We start from the raw sequence: 14627 nt of genomic DNA, 5'->3' as shown, positions 1-14627 counted from the left end.
CAAAGTGGCTCCAGGCTTTGAGCTGTCAGCACAGAGCCTGATGCGGGGCTCAAACCCACGAACTATTAGATCATGACCTGAGCTGAAGTCGGACACTTAACCGACTGAGCCACCCAGGTGCCCCAGTGTTTATTTATTTTTGAGAAAGAGAGACAGAGTGCTAGCAGGGAAGGGCAGAGAGAAAGGAAAACACAGAATCTGAAGCAGGCTCCAGGCTCTGAGCTGTTAGCACAGAGCCCCACAAGGGGCTTGAACTCACAAACTGTGAGATCCTGACCTGAGCTGAAGTCAGATGCTTAACTGACTGAGCCACCCAGGTGCCCGGTGATGTTTAAAATATTTTAATAAAATTGAGTTTTCATTTTTTTATATGTCCTTGTTTGGGTTTTTTGTGTTATTTAATCACAAGTTTTTAATTAGTGTATTTCTGGTATTTGTTGAAGTGATGAAGTTAGGGTCTCCTTTAGTTTAAATCTAAGTATACCTGATTTTGCATGAGTGTTTTCTTGAAATTTAAATCTCATTATTGTACAATGTATTTTAAATTTACAAGAATACTAAGCTTATTAGAATCATTTGCTCTTTTGCTCTTGTTTTGTAAATTATAGAGGGTATATTTTAAAATGTGACACAACTGTACTTTAGAAGATATTCTGATTATAAATTTTAACTTTAATTTTATCACTATTAAGCATTTTTATGGAGCTTTTGTGAATAACTCTTAAGATGGCACATTTTAAGTATATATATTTTTTTCTGTTGCCTGGTCACTTTTTAAAAATAGAATTTTTCTCAGATTTTCCAGTTTATCCATTTGAGCCTGTGTTCATTTCCTAGGGCTCATGTAGCAAAATACCATGGTCTGGGTGGCTCAACAGAAATTTATTTCCCAATAGTTCTAGAGGCTGAAGTCCAAGATCAAGGTGCTGGTAGGGTTGATTTCTCTATTGCCTTTCTCCTTGGCTTAGAGATGGCCATCTTATTGCTGTGTCTGCCTATGACCTTTTTTTCTGTGTACCTACATCCTGGTGCTTCTCTTCTTAAAAGCAAACTAATCCCTGGGTTAAGTAAGTCCCTACCCTTATGACCTCATTTAAACTTAATTACCTTTGTAAAGAGCCCATCTCCACAAACAGTTGTCTTGACAGTTAGGACTTCAACATATAGAATGGGTATGGGGAGCACAATTCAGTTCACATCATCAAATAATACATTTGTTTCTCTTTTTTGTATTTTGTATAAAAAATGATAAATGAGTCAAGATGACTTCTGTTGACAGAAAAGAAATTGTGTAAGGTTAGAAAATTTGGGGTATATAGAAAGGTACAGGTGAAAAGACTAAAGAATCTTTCTCTGTTCCTTTTTCCTAAAGGCAACCACTATTAATAGCTTTTTTTTCATTCCTTTCAAGAAAAAAAAATACATATGCCCATAAAAATAATAATTTATATTATTTTTTGATTGTTACAGAACAGGGATCATGAAATCTACACTGTTCTGTGCTTTGTTTGCATTTAATATTTCTTAAATTTTTTTTCTATTTTAACACATTTAGATATACTTCCTTTATTTTTTTTGGCTTTGTAGTACTCTAAAAATATAAAAATACTATAATTAAAAAATTTTTTTGAATATAGTTGTCACACAATATTACATTAGTTTCAAGTGTACAGCATAGTGATTCAGCTTCTCTTTATGTTTTGCTGTGCTCACCACAAGCGTAGTTAACTATCTGTCACCATATATAATTTGCTTAGTGCACTGGTATTAGATTGTTTCCAGAGTTTTGCTAATAGAAACAGTGCTGCAGCAAACATCATTTTTTTTTGAATATCATTTTTCATATGTAGAAAACTATTTTTGAGTGGGATTACTGGGTTGAAGGGAATTTGTATATTAAATTTTAATAAACATTGCAAAATTGTCTTACAGAAACTGTGCACTAATTTATATTGCCACCAATGAAAGCTCCCATTTTGCTAGAAACTTACTGGCACTGGACATTATCACACAGTAAAATTGTTGCCAATTTAATAGGAAGAAAAAAACATAATTTTAAAGAAAATTTAGTCACTTTGCATGTATGTATTTTGTTAGGACATTGAATTTATTGTGGAATAAATGTTATATATACTATATATAATTTTAAGTATACACACACACACACACACACACACACACATATACTGCCTCTTGGAAGTAGACGTAGGCTTTTTGTTGGGTTTGTTTTCTTAAGCAGTATCTTATTAAATGCTTTTTTTCCTTTACCCTTCAGTCATACATGTCTTCCTTAGTTTTTGGCTTTCAAGAGGTAGATGTGGATCACCTGAGAGCTCTTTGGATATTAAGTGTTTGTGTTATAGTCTTCTGTCTTCTCTTTTTCCTTAACTTTTTATTTCAGCAGTCTCCTTTTCCTGAGAAACTAACCATTTATTTCTTATTTAGTTTCTTCTAACCCACTGAGTGAAACAAGATCTTTCAGAGACATACTTTCTTTTCCCATGACTAGTTTCCCACCCTAGTTGGATGTCTTCCTTAAGTTAGTGTTACTTTTCGGAAATCTGTATCCTGTTTGAGATTTGAAGTGGCTCATGTGTCAGCATTGCCATGCTGTCTTGTTGCTTTAGATTTCACAACGTTTGCTAAGTATGCTTCATAGTTTGTAGAGTTTGAGGCTGTACCAGTATCTTGCTTTATTGTTTCTCTCACACACCCTTTTTTAAATTGTTTTTAGAGGGTTTCAATGAACAACAAAGAGATAACCTTGCGTAGTCTTTAGTAGAATTTTAACTCCTTTATTTACATGTTTGTGATTTTTATTGAGATAAAATGATATGAAATAGGTTACACAGGTCTTAGGTATATAATTGAATAAGTTTGACTAATGTGACATATGTAACCAATCCTGCTCAAAAATAGTTCCCTACAGTGTGAGAAATGATGTTCACTGTTGCAGTGTTTCCCGAGGAATAGAGCAGTCATGAACCTTGAGAGTTGTTTGTGCCCCTTTCCATTGTATCTTATCTTTTCCTCTCTCCCAGTCCCTAGCCCACTACTAGCAACCACTTTTCTGAATTCTATTTCTGTAGGATAGTTTTGCCTGTTCATACAACGTACACTCTTTTGTGCTTTGCTTCTTTTGCTCAGCAAAATGTTGCATTTCATCCCTGTTTTGCATCGATCAGTGGTTTGTTACTTTTTATTGCTAAATCATACTCCATTATGTGGCCATAACACAGTTTATTTAATTCTGTTGATAGACTTTTGGACTTTTTTCCTTTTTTTTATATACAGAGAAAGCAAGTGTGTGAATGTGCACACACCAGGGAGGAGCAGAGGGAGAGGGAAAGAGAGAATATTAAGCAGGTTCCACATGCAGTGTGGAGCCGATGCAGGGCTTGATCTCACAACTATGAGATCATGACCTGAGCTGAAAGCAAAGTTGGATCTTCAACTGACTAAGCCACCCAGGTGCCCTTGGACTTGGTTTTAATTTGCATTTTCCTGGTGACTAATGGCGTTAAAACATTTTATACGTTGATTGGCTTTTGTATATCTTTTTTTGTGAACTGTGTGTTCAATTTTTTCGCCCTTAATTTAAAAAATAAATTTCATTGAGAATTAATTTATATACAATTAAGTTAATCCATTTTAATTCTTTTTGAATTTTGACAAGTGTATATGCTTTTGCAATCACCACAATAATAAAGGTGTGCGTGCGTGTGTGTGTGTTTGTATTTATAGTTTTTTTCTCAGTGTACAGCTCTGAGTTACAAGTTCTGTACAGGCTCATAGAAGTATTATGACAATGAAGATACTATACATAGTTCTATCAGTCCAAAACATTCCCTGGTGCTGTCCCTATGTAATTGTTCTCTGGCTCCAGTTTTCACCCATGGTAACATTGTTTTCTGTAGCTACACTTGTACATTTTCCAGAATGTCACACAAATGGAATCATAGAATGTGTAATGTTTTGAGAATGACTTTTACTCTCAGCATAATGCCATTGAAATTCATTCATGTTTTGGGGCACCTGGGTGGCTCAGTCGGTTAGGCATCTGACTTCGGCTCAGGTCATGATTTCACGGTCCGTGAGTTCGAGCCCCGTGTCGGGCTCTGTGCTGACAGCTCAGAGCCTGGAGCCTGTTTCAGATTCTGTGTTTCCCTCTCTCTCTGACCCTCCCCTGTTCATGCTCTGTCTCTCTCTGTCTCAAAAATAAATAAAACATTAAAAAAAAAAATTCATTCATGTTTTTGTGTGTGTCAGTAGTTTATTTCCGCCGTTGACATATGGGTTGTTTCTAGGTTTTTGGCAATTGGGAATAAAGCTGCTATACATATTTGCATACATGTTTTTTTTTTGTGAGCATAAGTTTTAATTTCTCTAGGGTAAATACTTAGGAGTGGGATCCTGGATTATATGGTAAGTATATATTTAATTGCCAAACTGATTACCATAGTGGTTTTATGATTTTGCATTCCCACCAGCAGTGTATGGAGAGTTCTGGGTGCTCTGTATCTTTCTTAGCACTTGGTATTGACAGTTTATTTACTTTGTAAAAAATGTTTATTTATTTTTGAAAGAGTGTGAGAAGGGGAGGGCAGAGAGAGAGAGAGGGAGACACTGAATTTGAAGCAGGCTCCAGGCTCTGAGCTGTCAGCATGGAGCCTAATGTGGGGCTCGAACTTACAAGCTGTGAAATCATGTCCTGAGCTGTGAAATCATAACCTGAGCCAAAGTTGGATACTTAACCAACTGAGCCACCCAGGTGGCCCCAGTTTATTTGCTTTTTAAAATTAACGGAATCTATTTTTTAAGAGTAATTTTAGGTTTACAGAAAAATTGAAGGAATAGTACAGGTAGTACCCATAAACCCCTTAATTCCCCCTCCCCTGTTACCCCCACACAATTTCATTTATTAATATCTTTGCATTAGTGTAGTACATTTATTACAATTGATGAGTCAGTACTGATATTATTATGTATTGAGATGTAACTGACATATAACATTGTACTCATTTTAGGTATACAACATAATTTGGTATATGTATATATTGCAGAATGATTAGCACAGTAAATTTAGTTAACATCCGTCACCACACATAGCCACAGTTTTCTTATGATGAGACTTTTAAGATCTACTCTCTTAGTAACTTTCAGATGAACAATCAATATCAGTAAGTCACCATACTGTGTATTACATTCCCAATATCATTAAGTCACCATGCTGTATATTACATTCCCAGGACTTATTTATATTGTAACTAAAACTTTGTACATTTTGACCCCCTTCACCCACTTTGCCCACTCCCCACCTTTGGCAACCACAAATCTGTTCTCTTTATAACTTCAGATTTTTTTTTTTTTCAGATTCTTCATATAAGTGAGATCATACAGTATTTGTTTTTTTGGTCTGATTTATTTCACTTAGCCTTATGCCCTCAAGGTCCATCCATGTTGTGCAAATGGCAAGATTTTTTTTGATGGTTGGATAATATTCCATTGTGTATGCATACCACATTTTCTTTATTCATCTATTGGTGGACATATTGTTTCCATGTCTTAGCTATTTTATTTTATTTTATTTTATTTTATTATTTTTTTTAAAGTTTATTTTTGAGACAGAGACAGAGCATGAACGGGGGCGGGGGGGGGGGCAGAGAGAGAGGGAGACACAGAATCGGAAGCAGGCTCCAGGCTCCGAGCCATCAGCCCAGAGCCCAACGCGGGGCTCGAACTCACGGACCACGAGATCATGACCTGAGCTGAAGTCGGAGGCTTAACCGACTGAGCCACCCAGGCGCCCCGTCTTAGCTATTTTAAATAACGCTGAAATGAACATGAGGTTGCATATATCTTTTTGAAGTGGTGATTTCATTTCCTAACGATAACTACCCAGAAGTGGAAGTGGAATTGCTGGATTATATGGTAGTTCTGTTTTTACTTTTTGGAGGAACCTCTATACTGTTCTCCCTAGTGGTTGCACCAGTTTACATTCCCACTTGCAGTGCACAAAGATTCTGCTTTCTCCACATCCTTGCCAGCACTTGTTATGTCTATGTCTTTATGATAATGGCTGTTCTAACAGGCATTGATGATTAGTGATGTTGAGCAGCTTTTCATGTAGGTATTGCTCATTTGTATGTCTTTTTTGGAAAAATATTCAGACCCTCTGCCCATTTTTCAAATTTTTTGGGTTTGTTTTTACTTATTTTTGAGAGGGGTGGGGAGCTAGAGAGGGACTGAGAGAGAGGGAGACTATTTGCTATCAGCACAGAGCCCAGTGTAGGGCTCAAACTCACGGAACTGTGAGGTCCTGAGTGACCTGAGCCGAAATCAAGAGTTGGATGCTGAATTGACAGAGCCATACAGGTGCCCTGAGTTTTATGAGTTCTTTAAATATTTTGGATATTAACCTCTTATTAGATATATGATTTTCAAATAATTTTTTAGATTCTGTACGTTGCCTTTTCATTTTGCTGTATAGAAGCTTTTTAGTTTGATATAGTCCTACTTATTTCTTTGTTGCCTTTGCCTACATCTCAGATCCAAAAAACCATTCCTAAGACCACTGTTAAGGACCTTACCATCTTCTAGAAGTTTTATGGTTTTAGGTCTTATGTTTAAGTCTTTAATCCATTTTGAGTTGATTTTTGTATATGGTATAAGATAGCGATCCAGTTTCATTCTTTCACATATGACTATTTCCCAGCACCATTTATTGAATAGACTTCTTTCCCCATTGTGTTATTTTTGGCTCCTCTTATATATTAATTGAACATATATGCATGGGTTTATTTCTGGGCTCTGTTCTGCTCCATTGATGTATGTGTACCATTCTATGCCAGTACCATTCTGTTTTGATTACTATAGCTTTATAATATAGTTTCAAATGAGGAAGTATGATGCCTCTGGCATTTTTCTTCTTTTTAAAGACTTCTTTGACTTTTTGGGGTCTTTTGTTGTTCCATACAGATTTTAAGATTGTTCTATTTCTGTGAAAAATGCTGTTGGAATGTTGATAGGGATTGCATTGAATTTATAGATTTCTCTGAGTAGTGTGGACATTTTATCAATATTCTTCTAATCCATAAGCACAGGATATTTTTCATTTATGTCTTTTTCAGCTTCTTTAATCAGCGCCTTATAGTTTTCACTGTATTGGACTTTCATCTTGGTTTAATTTATTCCTAGGTTTTTCTTTTTTTTTTTGTTTGGTTTATATATGGGATTGTTTTCTTAATATCCCTGATAGTTTGTTGTTAATATATGGAAGTGAAATTAATTTTTGGATAGTGATCTTGTATCCTGAAACTTTATTGAATTTGTTGATTAGTTTTAGCAGTTTTTGGTGGAATATTTAAGCTTTTTTTTTTATGTTTATTTATTTATTATGAGGGACAGAGAGCATGAGTATGAGCGAGCTGGGGAGGGGCAGAGAGAGAGAGGGAGAGAGAATCCCAAGCAGGCCCTGTGCTGACATGGGGCTTGATCCCACGAACTGTGAGATCATGAGCTGAGCTAAAATTAAGAGTTGTATGCCCAACCAACTGAGTCACCTACGTGCCCCTTTAAGCTTTTCTATGTATTACATCATGTCGTCTGTGAATAGAGACAACTTTACTTCTTTTTAATTTGGTTGTCTGTTATTAAATTTTTATGCATGCATGCATGCCTAATGCAAGATTTGGTTAGGACTTCTAGTATTCTGTTAAATAAAAGTGTGGGAAGTTGGAAACCTTGTCTTTTTGCTGATTTTAGAGAAAATACTTTGAACTTTTCATGATTGAATATGATAGGAGCTGTCATCTTGTGATATATGGTCTTATTATGTTTAGGTGCATTCCATATATATTTATATTGCTGAGAGTTTTTATTGTGAGTGGATGTTGAATTTGTCAGATGGTTTTTCTGCATCTTTTGAGATGATCATATGTTCCATCTTTTATTTTGTTAATGTGGTATTTCACATTGATTGACTTGTGGATGTTGGAACCTTCTTTTCATCTCTGGAATAAATACTATTTGATCATGGTATATGATTCTTTTCTGTGGTTGTATTGGGTTTGCTAATATTTTGTTGAGGATTTTTGTGTCTGTTTTCATCAGATATTTTGCTCTGAAATTTTCTTGAGTGTACTGGTATGATTTTGGTATTAGGGTATTGATGGCCTCATAAAATGAGTTTGGGAGTGATTCCTCTTCTTCTCTTTTTCGGAGGAAATTAAGAAAAATTGGTAATAATCATTATTTAAGTGTCTGGTATACTTTACCAGACAAGTTCTCTTGTCCTGTACTTTTGTTTCTTGGGAGTTTTTGATTACTCATTCAATCTTACTAGTAATTGTATGATCAGATTTTCTGCTTCTTCATGATTCAGTCTTGGTAGGCTGTGTTTCTAGAAATTTACTCATTTTTTCTAGGTTGTCTAGTTTGTTGTGTAATTTTTTGTAGTAACCTCTTAGGACCTTATGTAGTTTGGTGGTATCATTAGGAATGTCTCCTCTTTCACTTACGGTTTTATTTATTGACTTCTCTTTCTTTTTTTTCTTGGTGAGTTTAACTAAAGGTTTGTCAATTTTGTTTATCTTTTCAAAATACCAACTCTTAATTTCATTGGTTTCTTTCTTTCTTTCTTTCTTTCTTTCTTTCTTTCTTTCTTTCTTTCTTTCTTTCTTTCAAGTTTATTTGAGACAGAGAGAGCACAAGTGGAGTAGGAGCAGAGAGAGAGAGAGAGAGAGAGAATTCCGCAGAGCCCGATGTAGGGCTTGAACTTATGAACTGTGAGATCATGACCTGAGCCAAAGTCAGTCGCTTAACCAACTGAGCCACCCAGGCGCCCTGGTGTATAATTCTCTTTATACATTGTTGGACTTGATTCTTTTGAGATTTTTACATCTATGTTTGTAAGAGAGATTGTGTAGCTTTATTATCTTGTAATGTATTTTTCTGGTTTTGGTATTAAGGTAATGCTGTCCTCAGAATGAGTTTGGAAGTGTTCCTCTGCTTTTGTTTTTTGGAAGAAATTGTTGAGAATTTGTATAAATGGTTTCCTTAAATGTTTGGTAAAATTCACCAGTGAACCAGTCTGGGCCCAGTGCTTTCTGTTTTTGAAGGTATTAAATATTGATTCAGTTAATTTAACACCTATGAGACAATTCAGATTATGTATTTCTCATTGTGCAAGTTTTGGTAGATTGTGTTTTTAAAGATACAGGCCTAGTTTATCAAATATGTGGGAGTAGAGTTGTGTCTAGCATTTCTTTATCATTTTTATATAGTGTCCATGGGATTAGTAGTTATCACCTCTCTTTCATTTCCTATATTACTAATTAGAGCTTGTCTTTTTTTCTTAGTTAACATGGGTAGAAGTTTGTCAATTTTATTGATCTTTTTAAAGAAGCAACTTACAGTTTTGTTGATTTTCTGTATTGATTTCTTATTTTGTTTTATTGATTTCTGTCCTATTTTTAGAAATTTTCATCTCCTTTCTTTGAAATTAATTTGTTCCTCATTATTTTAGTTACCAAAGATGGAAGTTTAGATTATTGATTTTAAAATTGTCTCTTTTTTTAACAGATGCATTCAATGCTATAAGTTCCCCTTTTAGCATATGAGCTTGAGAAGAATGCATATTCTTCTGTTTTTAGATGAAATATTCTATAAATGTTAATTGGATACAATTGATTAATGGTGTTTTTCAGCTTAACTCTGTCCTTATTGATTTTCTGCTGGATCTGTTTCTAAATGAGGGGAATTGAAGCTATAATTGTTGATTCTTTTATTCATCCTTGTATTTCTGTTGTTTTTTGCCTTATGTATTTTGATGCTCTTGTTAGGTACATATACATTAAAGATTGTTATGTCTTCTTGGAGAATTGACCTTTTTATCATTATGTAGGATGTCTCTTTATCCCTGTATCTTCCAAATTTGATAATTTTTCTTTCTCTGAAGTTTGTTGAGCCTGAAATTAGTATTGCTACTCTAGTTTTCTTTCGATCTCTGTTAGAATGGTATCTCTTTATTCCTTTACTTTTCATCTGTTTGTGTCTTTATATTTAAGGTGAGTTTATTGTGTACAATGTATAGTTGGGTCTTTTTCTTTTTCTTTTTTGGATTGATCTTTGAATATTTAACCACTTTTCTGTCCTGGAATAAACCCTAATTGAATGTATTGTAGTATTCTTTTTATGTATTACTTGTTTTGATCTACTGATTTTTTTTTTGTTGTTGTTGTTGAGTGTTTTTGTTTATGCTTATCACAGATACTGGTCTTTAGTTTTCTCTTCTTGTACTGCCACTATATGGATTCAGTATCAGTGTAATTGTTTGCCTTATAGAATGAATTGAGAATTGTTCCCTTCTCTTCTAGTTAATAGAATAGAGTGTTTAGAATTCATTTTATTCCTTACGTAAATATTTGTGTGAATTTCTAGGAACACTCTCAAGGTCTACAGGAGCTAGGAGTTAGTGGGAGGGAAGGTGGTAGCTGTGTTTGTAACAGGATAGCAGAAAGGTTGGTGTGACACAGCTGTTCTATATCTTGACTTAGGTTGCAGTCACAGAGATGTGCACATATGATAAAATTGCATTGAACTAAATATGCATGCACACACAAATGTATGTGAAATTTGGGGTGCCTGAGTGCCTCAATAGGTTAAGTGCCCAACTGTTGATTTTGGCTCGGTCATGGTCTCGTGGTTTGTTGGATTGAGCCCTGCATTGGGCTCTGCACTGACAGCATGGAGCCTGCCTGGGATTCTCTCTCTCTCCCTCTCTCTCTGCCCTTCCCTCGTTCATGTACACTCTCTTTCAAAATAAATAAACACTTAAAAAATTATTAAAAAAAATAAAACAGGTGAAATCTTGATAAGGTCATGGATTGTGTCATTGTTAATTTCCTGGTTATATATTTTTCTAGAGTTATGCAGGGTGTTTGGGGAAAACACTGAGGAAAATTCCTTGAAGAGTATACAGGATTCCTCAGACATTATCCCATAATTCATCCACTGGTTCACTAGATACTGGTTAGCAAATAACTTCAGCTCATGGTTTTTGTCAAGTGTTTTCAGTGTTGGCATTACAAGTTTCTTACTTTGGAAACTGGGTGAAGAATCAATAGAGTTGAAATTCTGATTTAAAGTTAAATGAACATACATAAGAAGGAAAGGAAAATAAGCTAAAAAGAGACAGGGAGGCAAACCATAAGAGACTCTTAAATACAGAGAACAAACTGAGGTTTGCTGGAGGGGAGGTGGGTAGGGAGATGGACTAAATGGGTGATGGACGTTAAGGAGGGCACTTGTTGGGATGAGCACTGGGTCTTATATATAAGTGATGAGTCACTGGGTTCTACTCCTGAAACCAGTACTACGCTATATGTTAACTAACTTGAATATAAATAAATGAATGAATGAATAAATAATCAATCAATTGGGTTGCCTGGATGGCTCAGTTGGTTAAGCTCCTGACTCTTGATTATGGCTCAAGTCATGCTCTCATGGTTCGTGAGTTTGAGCCCCGCATCGAGCTCTGTACTGACAATATGGAGCCTGTTTGGGATTCTCTCTCTCCTTCTTTTTCTGCGTCTCTCTTACTCTATTGAAATAAATAAGTAAACTTAAAAAATCTATAAAAAAAAAAGTTAAATCCAGACCAGTAATCTCACTTGGTTAGAAAGTCATGATATATTTTTATTTCAATAAGCTGTGATAGTGGTAGTGGTTGTGAACAAAGTATTTTCCTTAGGATACAACTTTAGTTCTTTTTTAATATTTAAGGAAGCACTCAGTTGAGGTTGTAAACCCCACACCATTTAGAATGCATGTAGGGTTGATTTTGTTCAAGCAAACTTTTAGTCAGGATACTATGGAGTTTTTATTTTAATTAGCATTATATTTTATTTTGGCATTTTTCTCAGAATGAAAGCTTCAGAATTAGGTAACTGAATGCTTTGATCTTGTTTGTAAACAAAGTCTTTTATTCTTCCAAAAGCTTTTTTCATATTTAAATTAAAATTATTTATACCATCTTAAGTTTCGTAGTGTGGTCAGGTAGCTTTCAAAATATGTATGTGAATAAATTCCCATTCATAATCAGTTTGTAGGAGAAATCTTTGTTATCTGATTTTATTTTTCAGAGCTAGTGTATAATAGGTTCACAGACTAAAAGAAAAATCATAATTTGTGAAAAATACAAATTATTAACCCAGCCTGTAATTCTTATATAATTTTTAGGAAGAAAATATATAAATATTTTAGTGTGATAATATCTGTAAGAAACAATTGATCAAAGTCTAAGTGAATTTTGTTATCATTTGAAAATATCTCCAGATATACTTCAGGTTACCCTTAAATATGATAGGATTCAAGAATTTAGAGTTAATGACATTTTAATTAATTTCCTTCCTATTAATGTTATCTCCAGTTTGTCCCCATGAGTTCATTTTGGTGTTCATTCCCTTTTTGGTGGGAATAATGTTTTGTTTTTTTTTCCTGTATAGAATATATAGTACTATAGGTTCAAAGACTAGTACTTTCATTGTTTTGCACATAGAGGCAAACTTTTTTACAATATGATAGTGGAGTACAAAAAATTCAGTAACATAAAATGTGAAGGCTGCATTTTATTGTGAGATTAATGGAATATTACAAGGACCTAATTGGACAGTAGTTTTGAGAGTTCAGCCCTTAAGCCAAATCATTCCCAGTCCTGGTGGTAGTTTTGATGTAAACAGATAGTATAATTCATTGTGAGAAGTCTTATCAATAATAGGGATATACAAAACTTATAATGGTGTCGTAGAAGAGATTGATTCACTCTGCTAGAGGGTGAGAAAGGTTTCTTGATGGTACTAGATTGGGGCTTAATGGACAAAGAGGATTAGGGAGGGCAAAGCACATTCTAGTAAAAGGAAACAGATGTTGAAGGATGAAACTGCTTGGCTCTTTCAGGGAACTACAAATAATTTAGTATGGTCAGAATACAAGATGTATGGGAAACAGAAGTGAGAAATGAAAACAAATTTTTTTCCCCATCCTATAGGTAGTCAGGATGGAAATTTAAACAAGAGAATGATAACAGTTTTGCATTTTTTAAAGATTTAACTGTCATGATGGACTAGATACTAGAGTAAGGGAGTAAGAGACCATTGGCAGGGAATCCCATTCGTTTAACATTGTAAGAGTCCAGGTGACAAATAAGAAGAGGCATAACTAAGACAGTGATAACGAAAATGGAGAGAAGATACAGTTTTAATCTTGTTATATTGATACATTTACATTTTGTAGAGGAATGGAAGTGACAGATGTATGTTTAGGTTGATACCTTGGAGATTTTTGAGAATTTGTATAATTTAGAATTAAAGTATTGGAAGAAACATAGGCTTTTATGGGAGTCAGACCTGGGTTCACTGCCAAGCCTCACTTACCTTTGATTAAAGTGATATGTTTTATACCATGCAGGGCTGTGATGATAAGGAGATAACATAATGCTTGGAAAATTAAAAAGGATGTTTATTGAAGACTGTCATGTTCAGGACAGTGTTTTGTTTTTCATTACTTAAAACATTTTATTCTTTTGTTAAATGACTTTTTTTTTTTGTACAGGTGGAAATGAATTGGTTTACTTTTTTTTTATTAATTTTTTAGTTTTTATTTAAAATTTAGTTAACATATAGTGTAATATTAGTTTTAGGAATAGAATTTCGTGATTCATCACTTACATAAAACACCCAGTGCTCATCATAAATGCCCTTCTTTAAAAAAAATTTTTTTTAATGTTTATTTATTTTTGAGAGAGAGAGAGAGCGCAAGCAGGGGAGGGTTAGAGAGAAAGGGAGACACAGAATCTGAAGCAGGCTCCAGGTTCTGAGCTGTCAGCACAGAGCCCAACGCAGGGGTCGAACCCACAAACAGTGAGATCATGACCTAAGCTGAAGTTGGACGCTCAACTGGAGCCACCCAGGTACCCCACAAGTGCCCTTCTTAATACACATCACCCATTTAGCTCATGCCCTGCCTACTTCCTTTCTAGAAATGCTCAGTTTGTTCTCTATAGTTAAGTCTCCTATGGTTTCCCTCTCTCTCTTTTTTTAACCCCTTATACCCCTCTATGTTGATCTATTTTGTTTCTTAAATTCCACATTTGTGTGAAAAAAATATGGCATTTGTCTTTCACTGGCTGACTTATTTTGCTTAGCATAATATACTCTAGCTCCATCCACGTCATTGCAAATGGCAAGATTTCATTTCTTCTTATGGCTAATATTCCATTGTGTGTGTGTATGTATGTGCGTGTTTGTGTATGTATATGTGTACACATAAATACACACCACATCTTCTTTATTCATTCATCAGTTGATGGACATTTGGGCTCTTTCCATAGTTTGGCTCTTGTTGATAGTGCTGCAATAAACATCGGTGTGCATGTGCTCCTTCAAATTGGTGTTTTTGTGTCTGTTGGGTAAATACCTACTAGTGTAATTGCTGTGTTGGAGAGTAGTTCTATTTTTAACTTTTTGAGGAACCTCCATGCTGTTTTCCGGAGTGGCTGCACCAGTTTGCATTCCCATCAACAATGTAAGAGGTTCCCTTTTCTGTGCATCCTCGCCAACATCTGTTGT

The 14627-nt window shown here is 34.9% G+C and overlaps 1 protein-coding gene across 8 annotated transcripts in view; it reads left to right on the top strand.

The window, feature by feature from the left end:
- The window catches only part of SENP7 (SUMO specific peptidase 7), a 148172-nt gene that overhangs the window by 17110 nt on the left and 116435 nt on the right, over positions 1 to 14627 (top strand). The window lies entirely within an intron of this gene.

This window comes from Panthera tigris, chromosome C2 (assembly GCF_018350195.1).
Source record: "Panthera tigris isolate Pti1 chromosome C2, P.tigris_Pti1_mat1.1, whole genome shotgun sequence".
NCBI lineage: Eukaryota > Metazoa > Chordata > Mammalia > Carnivora > Felidae > Panthera > Panthera tigris.
Note: the sequence above shows the minus strand (reverse complement) of the source record. Positions and strands in the feature narration are given on the sequence as shown.